General features: G+C 44.1%; 1 non-coding gene across 1 annotated transcript; it reads right to left on the bottom strand.

Moving 5' to 3' along the window:
* Positions 1-4,431: 4,431 nt before the first annotated feature.
* LOC125599188 lies at positions 4,432-4,587 on the bottom strand. The gene has a single exon (XR_007333010.1). It is a non-coding gene; the product is annotated as a 5.8S ribosomal RNA (ribosomal RNA).
* Between the last annotated feature and the right edge of the window lie 3,653 nt (positions 4,588-8,240).

The raw sequence follows: 8,240 nt of genomic DNA, 5'->3' as shown, positions 1-8,240 counted from the left end.
CCAAGCCTGGTGGAGGATACATATAGACTTCATCCTCAAGTTCTCCTTGTAGGAAGGCATTCTTCACATCCATTTTCCATAAGCCCCATCCAAGGTTCACAGCCAAGCTTAGTACAATTCGGATTGTATGCAACTTAGCTACTGGTGCAAATGTCTCAATGTAATCCTCTCCATAAGTATGAGTGAAGCCTCTTGCAACGAGTCTTGACTTCTTCCTATCAATCTGTCCATCAGCCTTGTACTTAATCGTGAAGATCCATCTACTAGTCACAGCCTTCTTTCCCTTAGGTAGCTCACTCTCATACCATGTATCATTCTTTATCATAGCTCCTGCTTCAGCTCCAACTGATTCCTTCCATTCTTTATCCATCATTGCCTCTTCATAGCTTCTTGGGACATAACTTGAATCCAAGTTTACAATGAAAGCACAATGTTCTTCAGGGTATTGAGCAAAGGAGCACACAGCGAGAAGGATGCTCCACAGCTTGGGCATTGTAGTACACTCGCGTGTTTACCCAACTAGAAGGATCCTTTCTCAGCCTTGTGCTTCTCCTCAATACTGGTTGTTCTTGTTCTTGAACTGGCTCAGCTTGTGCACTCGGTTCCTGTACTTCATTCTGAGGTTCTTCATCTTCTTGGCTTTGCTCACCTTGATGATGAGAACCTGAGTTGAACTCTTCTCCTTCCTCACTCAAGCCGGCTCCTTCTTGGCCATTTTCTTGAGTTTCAGGTTCACTTCCCCCCCCCCCCCCCTCATGATCAAGGTGAGGTGTTTGAGCAGATCTAATAGGTTCGTTTGAGCTCCCTCCTTGGCCTCCACCACTCGTGGACTGATCCTGGTTCATCTTGATGCCTAGACCTTCCAAGATAATCCTTAAGACTCCAGCCTTATCTTATGTGAGATCCTTCAAATCTTCTTGATTATTTTCCTCATAGTACCCTCTTTCTTCAATAAACTTCACATCTCTAGATACAAGTACCCTTCTAGCTTCTGGATCATAACACTTGTATCCCTTTTGAGTTGTTGAGTAGCCAATGAACATTGCCTTTCTGCTTCTTGCTTCTAACTTGTTCCTCAACTCCCCTGGTACTAGAACATAGCATAAGCATCCAAAGACTCTCATGTATTCCAATGATGGCTTGTGCTTGTTCAGAACTTCAAATGGTGCTTGATCCTTCAACACCTTTGTAGGAATTCGGTTAATTAGATAGCATGCAGTGGATACATCATCACTCCAAAATCTCTTGGGTACATTAGCTTGGAACATCAGGGACCGAGCCACCTCCATCAAGTGTCTGTTCTTTCTCTCGGCCACACCATTCTGCTGAGGTGTGTAAGGACAGCTTGTTTGATGAAGAATTCTATGATGACCTAGATGACTCTTAAATGCATAGCTTGTGTACTCTCCTCCATTATCTGATCTCAAAATTTTAATCTTAGCATGATAGTGGTTAGTCACATAAGCTTGAAAGTTCTTAAATGCATCTATCACCATATCTTTTGATAAAATTAAAGTTAACCAGGTGTATTTAGATTTTTCATCAATGAATGTGACAAAGTACTTATGATTATCTCTAGATAAGCTAGGTGCAGTCCAAACATTAGTATGATTTAAATCAAAGCAATTTTCATAAACAGTAGATGTTCTTGGAAACACATTCTTACAATGCTTGCCTAAGATGCAAGCTTCACAATTCTTATTTTCAAAAACAACACCTGGTAACATCAAGTTCATCTAGCATGCCACAATGCATCTTTATTTAAACTAGAAGCAGAAGTAAATGAGCAGTTATAGTTGGAAACATGATCACGCTTCTCAAGCATGTATAAATCTCCTTTTGTAACTCCTTTTCCAATCAATTGGCTGCTCTCAATATCCTAAACCTTCACATCATTAGGACTGAATATAACATTGCAATTCAAATCAGTAGTGCATTTCTTAACTGAAAGCAAATTTGAAGTGAATTCAAGAATATAAAAAGCTCTAGTGTTCTTATCAAATAGTTTCAAGTTTCCTATTCTCTTAATAGGTATCTTATCACCATTTGCAATCATCAAATGCCCATTAGTTGGTTCTATGTCTTTCATCAGGTTGGTGTCACTAATCAGATGATGAGATGCACCAGAATCAACAATTAATGGTTTAGATGCATTGCTAGCACTATGACAGATACTAATTGGTGATCTATATGCATTCATCCTAGCATTTCTATCAAGGTAATGCTCAGTTCCAACTTTACTATCAGTCCTAGCAATCTCAGCCACATTAGGAGTCATTTCTATAGTTCTAGCAATCATAGATGCACCAAATGAGTACCCATGAATGTTACCATTATCCTTGAGCATTTTGATGAGTGCATCCATCTCGGATTTCCTAATGAAGTCCTGATCATTGCGTCGGGGGTTGGGCGCTCTGGTATAGGTCATCAAAGCCTTGCCATCACCTTCACGGTTCTCCACTTCAGCTCCTCGGTTAGATGGCCCGGCTCCACTTGATCCTTCAGTCATGTGAGCTCTTGCCTCTCTCTCCTTCATGAACTTAGCCGGCTTCAAGTGTGGATGAAGTATCCAGCACTGGCTCTTCTTGTTTCCATGCTTCTTGCAATGATCACAGTTCCCATTGAACTTCCTGTCCTCATACTTGTTTTGAGCAGCTTTGTTGGCTTGTGGAGTCTCTTCTAGGTCAGAGTGCGCAGCATTTGCAAGAGACAAGTCTCCCTTGCTTCCAAACAAGCCAATTGAGCCCTGCTCTTTTTGTATCTGAGCACACACATCTTCAAGATCAGGTAGTCTCTCGGACCTCAGCATGTGCTTGATTAAGCCATTGTAGCTTGGATTCAACGTGAGCGGCAACCCAAAACCTTATCCTGCTCACGCCTCTCATTTAGCAGCTCCGGATCAACTGTGCTTGGCCTCAACATCTCTAACTCAGACCAAAGAGACCGGAACCTCCCCAAGTGCTTAGTAAACTCCATGTCATCTTGAGCTAACCCATTGATTGCCTTCTTGACTCCAAACACTCTACTCAGATTAGAAGTGTTTCCATACACTTTCTTCATAGTATCCCACAGCTCTTTGGCTGTCTCACAGTAGCTATAAGCATCTAAGATAGCCGACTCCAATGAAGCATGAAGGACTGACATCACCATCATGTCTTCTTGTTGCCACTTCTCTACATCACTCTCCGTGGGACTCTCCTTGTCGCCTCCTTGAGTAATAGCCATTGGAGCCTCACCAGATGTGATATGCTTCCACAAACCCTTGCTTCCCACAGCAGTCTTCACCATCCTAGACCAGACTAGGTAGTTTCTCCCTTTGAATGTCACCGCGACCTTCATCTTCATATCACTCTCCATCTTGAACAGCTTGACGTCTACAGCTTGAACAAAGACTAGATCTTGAACTGAGAACTCACGCAGCTCTCAAGAACACACCTTCACTCTTGAGTCTTCAAAGGAACCTCCAAAGAATCACAAAGACACATGGAATAGACTTTGAGCCTTGAACTTCAAAGAAACCTTCAAACACACTCACTTGATCTCTCAAAGTTTCAAACTTGAATCTTTAAGAGAACCACCAACGAACTCAGATTGTAATCAACCTGGCTCTGAAACCCTATGACTTTGAGGAATGTAAAGAATAATCTGAGATTAGAAAGGATTAAGGAAGAGAATAAGAGATTAAGAGACTGATTAGAGACTAATGGAGAATCATAGTGAAATGAGTGAAGTGAAAGATTATTTAGAACTTTCTGATCTTTATTAATGATGAGGTTACATTATATATAGTCCTAGACATTAGGATTTTTTCGAAAACACAAGAGTAGATAAGCATGTGAAGTCAAGGGAAGAGCCTTTGCTTTAGTTTGAACCGGCCAATGACTGGCCTTACACGTTCGGGCATCTTCCTGATCCAAGACCGAGATGCTTTTCCTTTCCAGCCTTTGCCAGCCTGTCCTAGCTGTCAAGCCGTGCCTCCCTTATCCACTCTAACGTCTGGATAAGCTTTTGGCCGAGTGTAACTTCACCTCGGTTCATATGAGTTACTCGGTGAAGTTACCTTCCTAGTTTTACCTTGGTACGGCCAGTGTACGGACGGCTGTACGGACGGCCCGTCCGTACCATTCCTTAACTCAAGCACTACTCCCTTTCCTTTCACTCCTTTGCTTTCTCATGTCCTTGACTCCTCAATGCCTTCTCATATACCTCAACTCCTCTCAACAGGCCTGACCTGGGGTCGCGTTGAGGACTTTGGGTCATCAAGAGCTTTTGGACCGGAACGTCTGCCTATATGACGAGAATTGAATTCACCACCGCATGTCAAGATGCTCCTGGCGTCCTTAGCTTGGATTTTGGCCAACCGTGTGCGGTAACACACGGGAGATCAGCTTCCATCCCATATCCTCGAGAGGATGGGTGGACGATGATTTGTGACACCCAGGCAGACGTGCCCTCGGCCAGAAGGCTTGGGGCGCAACTTGCGTTCAAAGACTCGATGGTTCACGGGATTCTGCAATTCACACCAAGTATCGCATTTTGCTACGTTCTTCATCGATGCGAGAGCTGAGATATCCGTTGCTGACAGTCGCTTTAGACTTTACATTGCAGCACTGCTTCCGAACAAACACCGTCTCCGGGATGGCGAAAGCAGGGTGTTTAGTTGAATTTTTCTTGACACTTTTCGTGCCGCGGCTTGGTGATATCCGGAAGCTATGCGTACGATCCAACCAAAACTGAAGTCTTGGGCATGGATGAACGCATAACCACGGAATCGGCAGGCACAGTAAGAAACCGGCCTACTAAGAGTGATGTTTCATCGTTCTCAGGTCGTTCTGTTTCCAAGGTACGACAATGATCCTTCCGCAGGTTCACCTACGGAAACCTTTTTACGACTTCTCCTTCCTCTAAATGATAAGGTTTAGTGGACTTCTCGCGACGTCGCAGACGGAAGGCGGACCGGTGCTCATCAAAGGCGGACCGGGAGCATATCGCCGACAGAAGAGACAAGCCGACCGGTGCTCACCAAAGGCGGACCGGGCGACCCATCCCAAGGTTCAACTACGAGCTTTTTAACTGCAACAACTTAAATATACGCTATTGGAGCTGGAATTACCACGGCTGCTGGCACCAGACTTGCCCTCCAATGGATCCTCGTTAAGGGATTTAGACTGTACTCATTCCAATTACCAGACTCAAAGAGCCCGGTATTGTTATTTATTGTCACTACCTCCCCGTGTCAAGATTGGGTAAATTGCGCGCCTGCTGCCTTCCTTGGATGTGATAGCTGTTTCTCAGGCTCCCTCTCCGTAATCGAACCCTAATTCTCCGTCACCCGTTACCACCATGGTAGGCCACTATCCTACCATCGAAAGTTTATAGGGCAGAAATTTGAATGATGCGTCGCCAGCACTAAGGCCATGCGATCCGTCGAGTTATCATGAATCATCAGAGCAACTGGTAAAGCCCGCGTCCACCTTTTATCTAATAAATGCATCCCTTCAAGAAGTAGGGGTTTGTTGCACGTATTAGCTCTAGGATTACTACGGTTATCCGAGTAGTAGTTACCATCAAACAAACTATAACTGATTTAATGAGCCATTCACAGTTTCACAGTCTGAATTCATTCATACTTACACATGCATGGCTTAATATTTGAGACAAGCATATGACTATTGGCAGGATCAACCTGGTAGCATTCATAAATCAGGGCAAGACCACGTCATATTCCCGCAAACACATGGAAAGTGGGTACAGACGCAGACTTGACCGTCATCTTTTGTCCGGAGACAAACGTGCTTAGCGGGACAGAATTTCTTCGAGTCACCGCCATAATATTTCCGCAACCGAGATCTCAGCAAACAGCTTATTCACCCTTGCGAACAATGCATAAATTATGCAAAGACGCAAGGATCACAAGTGCCGGCTTATGTGTTCACGACTTCCCCACTGAAGGAGATGCCGCAAACAACATTTTAAGCAAAGCTTAACAATTCCTTCCAGATAGGTACGCAACACAGGCCCCAGATCAGTTCAACAAGCATAAAACTATGCAAGTGAAGAAACTGAGGATGATAGTTGGTCTATAGTTGGGTGCGCGACCACAGAGCTTACAAACACTAGCTATCCAATCACCACTCATACGCCGAATGTTCATTTGCCCCGCTAACATCAATCTTTCCAACCACTCTTGAGATGTAATCAAAAGAGCAACTGGAAGACGGATGAAACCAGGCCAAGACCACACACGCGCGAAAATTTGAAGTTAGGGGCAAAACAGTCCGCCAGAAAAGTTACCGGAAAATTCACCGGAGACAATCCGGCCATCGACCTCAACCCAGCCATCGATAGTGTTGGACCGAGAAGTCCAACACTACATACCCCTTTGGGTACTGAGGGTAGGCTCAGAAGAATGCCTGCCCCTTATATAGACAAAACACTTTTTTCAGTCTGTCACCAGTAGACATTGGTTGTGTTCCGGGAGTATTTTTAATCTAAAAAAAAAATTCTTCGAATTTGAATCTGATTTTTTGCATGCTTCATAAGAATGGTTAAAGCTATTTTCCGGTAAATATTCATGATTTTCTTTTGCTTCTAACCATGTCTTTTGCATGATACAAATTTCGGGGTTTCGTGGTCTAAACGGATGTCTACAGCAACTTTTGATCAACACTTGACATCCTAAACTCTTTGTTCACATATTTTTGATGTTTCCTTTCAGAAAACTTTCTTCAAAAATATTAATTTTTGAATTTTTGGCTTCTCGGGTGATTTTGGCTGTCCGTGGGTGATTTTGGCCCACGTGGGCTATCGGTTCATACACACAAGACGTCCGTGTGTGTCCACCAGCACACACAGGACGTCCATGGCTGTCCGTGTGTGTCCGTCAGCACACACAGAACGTCTGTGGCTGTCCATCAGTACACATATCAGCACGCTGGTCCTTGGACTGACATCACCATCATGTCTTCTTGTTGCCACTTCTCTACATCACTCTCCGTGGGACTCTCCTTGTCGCCTCCTTGAGTAATAGCCATTGGAGCCTCACCAGATGTGATATGCTTCCACAAACCCTTGCTTCCCACAGCAGTCTTCACCATCCTAGACCAGACTAGGTAGTTTCTCCCTTTGAATGTCACCGCGACCTTCATCTTCATACCACTCTCCATCTTGAACAGCTTGACGTCTACAGCTTGAACAAAGACTAGATCTTGAACTGAGAACTCACGCAGCTCTCAAGAACACACCTTCACTCTTGAGTCTTCAAAGGAACCTCCAAAGAATCACAAAGACACATGGAATAGACTTTGAGCCTTGAACTTCAAAGAAACCTTCAAACACACTCACTTGATCTCTCAAAGTTTCAAACTTGAATCTTTAAGAGAACCACCAACGAACTCAGATTGTAATCAACCTGGCTCTGAAACCCTATGACTTTGAGGAATGTAAAGAATAATCTGAGATTAGAAAGGATTAAGGAAGAGAATAAGAGATTAAGAGACTGATTAGAGACTAATGGAGAATCATAGTGAAATGAGTGAAGTGAAAGATTGTTTAAAACTTTCTGATCTTTATTAATGATGAGGTTACATTATATATAGTCCTAGACATTAGGATTTTTTCGAAAACACAAGAGTAGATAAGGATGTGAAGTCAAGGGAAGAGCCTTTACTTTAGTTTGAACCGGCCAATGACTGGCCTTACACGTTCGGGCATCTTCCTGATCCAAGACCGAGATGCTTTTCCTTTCCAGCCTTTGCCAGCCTGTCCTAGCTGTCAAGCCGTGCCTCCCTTATCCACTCTAACGTCTGGATAAGCTTTTGGCCGAGTGTAACTTCACCTCGGTTCATATGAGTTACTCGGTGAAGTTACCTTCCTAGTTTTACCTTGGTACGGCCAGTGTACGGACGGCTGTACGGACGGCCCGTCCGTACCATTCCTTAACTCAAGCACTACTCCCTTTCCTTTCACTCCTTTGCTTTCTCATGTCCTTGACTCCTCAATGCCTTCTCATATACCTCAACTCCTCTCAACAGGCCTGACCTGGGGTCGCGTTGAGGACTTTGGGTCATCAAGAGCTTTTGGACCGGAACGTCTGCCTATATGACGAGAATTGAATTCACCACCGCATGTCAAGATGCTCCTGGCGTCCTTAGCTTGGATTTTGGCCAACCGTGTGCGGTAACACACGGGAGATCAGCTTCCATCCCATATCCTCGAGAGGATGGGTGGACAATGATTTG

This window comes from Brassica napus, unplaced genomic scaffold (genome assembly GCF_020379485.1).
Source record: "Brassica napus cultivar Da-Ae unplaced genomic scaffold, Da-Ae ScsIHWf_1817;HRSCAF=2453, whole genome shotgun sequence".
NCBI lineage: Eukaryota > Viridiplantae > Streptophyta > Magnoliopsida > Brassicales > Brassicaceae > Brassica > Brassica napus.
The sequence above is the reverse complement of the archived record's forward strand: the minus strand, read 5'-3'. Positions and strand labels throughout refer to the sequence as shown.